Source organism: Lynx rufus, unplaced genomic scaffold, assembly GCF_022079265.1.
Source record: "Lynx rufus isolate CCGP_SWC_20201006 ecotype Redwood Valley unplaced genomic scaffold, mLynRuf1.p SCAF_1, whole genome shotgun sequence".
NCBI classification, from domain to species: Eukaryota; Metazoa; Chordata; class Mammalia; order Carnivora; family Felidae; genus Lynx; species Lynx rufus.
This window is the reverse complement of record NW_025814823.1, coordinates 139,466,252-139,471,470: the sequence shown is the minus strand read 5'-3', so window position 1 is coordinate 139,471,470 and position 5,219 is coordinate 139,466,252. Positions and strand designations below refer to the sequence as shown.

At 42.8% G+C, this 5,219-nt stretch overlaps 1 pseudogene; it reads right to left on the bottom strand.

The window, feature by feature from the left end:
* Positions 1-1,176: 1,176 nt before the first annotated feature.
* Positions 1,177-2,303, bottom strand: LOC124503767 (heterogeneous nuclear ribonucleoprotein A1-like; annotated as a pseudogene).
* Positions 2,304-5,219: the final 2,916 nt, after the last annotated feature.

The following is a 5,219-nucleotide window of genomic DNA, read 5'->3' as shown; positions in this document are numbered from 1 at the left end:
AAAGGGGCTTTGTATTTGCCATTTCTTTTTTTCAAGAGAACATTAAATCGTTTTTGGATTACACGTGATAATGGATGACACACAAGCTTTAATCTTATCTATACTTCTATCTGATGTTGTAATTTAGAGATATTGCATAGGATGTGCCAATGATTATATTAATAACCAAATAAACTCCAGGACTTCGCCTGGGTGACCCTTTTAACGGTGAACTCCAAGTCATGACACATTAACTGTCAGTTCAACTACACCAAGGTTTGTGGGGACAATGGCTTCTGTGCCCAAAAAGTTTGCAAATAAATCTTGAATGGACCCTGGCATCACCCTGAAGGAATTCTAACTTTACTGGGGTAGTTTAACAAGATGACTTCAGAATAGACTAATTTTACGCAGCACATTTTTAAAAAGACACAATTTATTCAGTGTAATGATTAGACTATTTAACAATCAACAGCATGGGTGCAAAAAAAACCCAAAAACATTAAAACCCTTCCTTGGAGGGACACCTGGGTGGCTCAGTCGATTGAGCGTCTGACTCTTGATTTCAGACTAGGTCATGATCCCAGTGTTGTAGGATCAAGCCCCACATTGGGCTCCACACTGAGCCTGGAGGCTGCTTGAGATTCTCTCTCTCTCTCTCTCTCTTCTCCCTCTATCCCTCTCCCCGACTCACGCTCTCTCTAACATAAAAAATTTTTTAAATTTAAAAAACCTTTGTTGGAATGCTTTACACTTTCCACAGAACAGAAACTAAAATAACCTGTTACAATTAGTCACAAATACAGGAGAGCCTGGGTGGCTCAGTCAGTTAAGCATCCGACTTCAGCTCAAGTCATGATCTCATGGTTCTATGAGTTTGAGCCCCGCATCGGGCTCTCTGCTGTCTGCATAGAGTCCTCTTCAGATCGTCTGTCCCCCTCTGTCCCTGTACCTCCCCTGCTCTCTCTCTCTCTCAAAAATAAACATTAAAAAAAAAAAGAAGCATAATTAGTCACAAATACAGTCCTCGAGATTTATGCCCATGCACATGAGTATTGTCTAAAACATGTCTTCTTTGTGGCAGCTAGGCCCTGCCACCACCGTGCTTGGCTGAGTTCACAAATCTGTTGTAACCTGTAGCGTCTTTGTCACTTCTCTTGCCCTCGTCTCCTGCTAAGCTTTGTTTCCTGGCTATAATTAAAACCTTCTGCCACTGCCATAGCTACTGTTACTGCTGGAACCATTATAGCCACCTTGGTTTAGCCACCTTGGTATAGCCACCGTGGTTTAGCAAAGTATTGGCCTCCACCACCGTAGGGGCCAGGCCTTTTGCCTCCAAATCTCCTCCTTTCGTGGGTCCAAAATTTGAAGATTGATTGTGGTAATTGCCAAAATCACTGTAAATCCTGCCACCTCCAAGGTTGTTCCCATCATTACCCATCATAGCCATCCCCACTGCCACCGGATCCACCACCAAAGTTTCCAGAACCACTTCGACCTCTTTGGCTGGATGAAGCACCAGCCATCTCTTGCTCAGCGAGGGCTTTCCTCACTTCACAGGTGTGGCCATTCACAGTATGGTACTTCTGAATGACACGCTGTTCTACAGAGTCACGATCATCAAAAGTTTCAAAACCAAAGCCTGTCTTTTTGCCACTGCCTCGAACAGTCATGACTTCGGTCACTTCAGTTTTCCCATACTGTTTAAAATAATCCCTTAGGGGGGCGCCTGGGTGGCTCAGTTGGTTAAGCGTCCGACTTCGGCTCAGGTCATGATCTCACGGTCCGTGGGTTCGAGCCCCACGTTGGGTTCTGTGCTGACAGCTCGGAGCCTGGAGCCTGTTTCGGATTCTGTGTCTCCCTCTTTCTCTGACCCTCCCCTGTTCATGCTCTCTCTCTCTCTGTCTCAAAAATAAATAAACGTTAAATAAATAAATAAATAAATAAATAAATAAAATAATCCCTTAGGTGATGTTCTTCAGCGCCTTCTTTAATGCCACCAACAAAGATCTTTTTCACAGTTAAGTGGGCACCAGGTTTTTGAGACTCTTCTCTCGAGACAGCCCCCTTTGGTGCCACAACTCTTCCATCCACCTTGCGTGGCTTTGCATTCACACTGCCCCCACCTCCTCCACAGTGGCTTAGATGACAAACCCAAAGCCTCTGGAGCACTCGGCATTTGGATCTCTCACTACCACATAGTCCGTGAGCGTTCCCCATTGCTCAGAACGGCTCTCAGACTCCATCCATCGTTTCAAAGCTCAGACTCCGATGAAAAGCTTCTGCATGTGTTCAGCCTCTTTGGGAGACTCTGACTTAGACATGACGGCGGTGGGAGGGGAAACTTTAACGACGCTTCCTCAGCGGCATCCATGGGCAGAAAGGAGTACTTCAACCAACAGATCTCTGCCATTTTTTTTTCAATGAATAACTTAAAATAAAGACCAAACTTGAACTCCCCTACAGGACAGTGATGGATTTCACAGTTGTGTGTGTGTGAGAACTCTGCCATCTTGTTCTTCTCACATGGGCCTAGGCTTTCAGTGCTTGCAACATGTGATCCTCCCGGGATTCGGTGGCTGACACATGGCTGGCTTTCACTCAATGACTGGCTCATACTCACCCTGCCCTCTCCCCTCTAGCATGCCTGTTTTTGTGTTTGATGGTAGTGATTCTACAGCCCAACCAGACAGCACATCGTACCACTGCCCTGTGCATTTCAATAGCACACTGGGTTTTCTTCCAAACCACTGGAAGTCTTCTTCCTCCACAGCATCGTAGATCTTGCTATGATTTCATTTAACCGAGAACCACTGGCTCCAAGTTTGGCCCAATGCGGTAGTTCATCCAACCAACCCCTTAAACCTGGGGAAGTTTGTAGTCAAGGCTGCAAGGCATAGACAAACCAGCCAGAAGAAGTATATTCTTTCAACTACTACTGGGCCATGCGGGGAAGCATCAGAAGCATTTTAAAGGAGTACAGCTCTTTTATGAGGAGGACATGTGATGAGCCTCTAAAAGTGTTAATGATGTATCCAGCAGGTCAATGCATCTCCATTAGCCAGGCAGTCTAAGCATAGTGTCAAATCATGTGCTAGGTTTTGATTGGATGCGATGCTTTTCCCCTTTCTTATTCCCCTTTAGACTGGAGAGTATTATTATCTGGAGGTGGGATCCCCTCTCCACTTAATCTTGGTTCTGTAAGATTTAATTCTACTGCCTTGACATTTATACACTTTTTCCCACAACTCAGAGTAGGAAGTGCATTATTCATGGCAACTCAGCACGCACACACACACACACACACACACTAAAAATATCAAACTGCATCTTGATACTTCCAATTTCATTCTATTTCTCCTCCTCCTCCTTGAAGCACTCTGAAAAGATATGCATCCAAATCCTAATGGATTCTGTGTTAGGTGAATTTCACCGTTCTCTAGATGGTGAAATTATAAGTAATTTTTTAAGTCTGTATTCTCTAATACCTACATATTATTTGTATAAAAATAGTGCAAGTATTTAAAATGATCATTGCTATGTTTAATTAAGAGATTAGCTGCTAGAGCTTTTAGATGCTGGTAGATGCTTCTCAGGGTCTTATTAATTTTTTTTATTTTTCTTTTAAGCCATTCAAAAAGAAGTTTGCAAACAGAATCCAATTAACAGCTTTCAAACGATATCATTGTTTTGTATTTGTTTCCTTTACTATCCTTTTCTTCTACTCTTTTTTCCTTTAATTTTCTTAGAATATTTATGGAAATATATTTTTTATCAGTTTGCTGGTGTTAATCCCTGAGAATCAGTTCTTCAGCTGTCTGGCAAATGGTAGCAAACTATTGCTCGTAAGTCTTATATTTAGGTAAGAGATCATTTCTGTTTTCCCTAGAGATTCATAATTCAACAATGCTGTCAAGCCTGAAAAATATTAAACGTGTTTGTGTTTTTTCTTCATCAGGTCTAGTCTACTTTGCTGATTATTAGTTTGACATTAGCAGTAATTTTTTTTTAATTGGGTACAACGACTTAGGTGGACTTTGTACTCCCCTTAACTGTTACTCATTTCAAGTTTTAGAGAACAGCTGGTTACTATGTGTATATTTCTTTATGGTTTGAGGAAGTTCTATTGTCTCGGGGCCTTTGTCAAAATAAAGGCACGAGCTACAACCCCTGGAGAACTATCATATCAAGGTACATTGCCGACCTGCAAACATGCCCACTTTACAGCATTTCTGACCCTGCCTTGGAGACCTCCGAGGGGAGCAAGCATATGGAGCAAGGAAAGGAAGGAACAGGTGACACAGGGCGGTCACCTTGCAGATCCAGTGTGCCAAGTCTTCCGTTAGTCACTCCCTTTTCATGCCAAGCACATTCTTCTTGCCCTTTCACCCCTTTGAGGCTCTGTATACTCAAAGTCCTACTTGCCAAGGCAGTTCACTGAGCCTGCAGAGAGCTGGCCAACAAAAATGATCATAGGCCCCATCTTTGCCGACATCAGAAGTTATCAATGGAAATATTAAACTAAATAACAAACTAAATTCAATTTATTGAACTCATTTTAAACTACATTTAGGGATGGAAGCATGACATGAATGAAGATTTCCCAAGTAGAATTTTAAAATAGGCAGCGTTCTGCCCTTTCTTAGACCCTCTCTGTCTTTAGCACCGCTCCCCAGTGTGGCTAGGCTCGAACACCATCATGCTGTTTCCTATGCCTCATCACTGTATTTTTCTCTCCTCTCATTCTCAAGCTTTCAGTGCTACTAACCTCTTTCCTCTATGTTTACCTGTCCTATGTCCACTCTCTCAATACTCAGTTTATGTGAAGCAGATCTTGGGATCTGAATCAACCATACACCTAGGAGCTGTGAGTGTGATGTTGGCAGCTATAAAAGTCTGCAGGAATATACCAGGCCCGGCTCCTATATGGCTGTACTCCCCGTGTACAAATTACTGATGCTATGTGGTCCTCCTCATAACTACACTGTGATTTGACCGTCAAACCTGGGTTTTTTTAAGGCACAGCTTCTAAAACATGGGAGCTAGGCTAGCCTGTTTGTATGTTAATGAAAATTGTTCCGTAGAGAAGGAAAAAAACTGATAATACAGGAGAAATAATTCCTGATGTAATGTCTTAAGGGAGAAGAGAGGGGCTCTGGTGCCCTTGCAGAAAGACCCAAAATGTGGAAAGTTCAAGATACGGAGTGATTTGGAGGATTTAGGAAACAGACAGAAAGGAA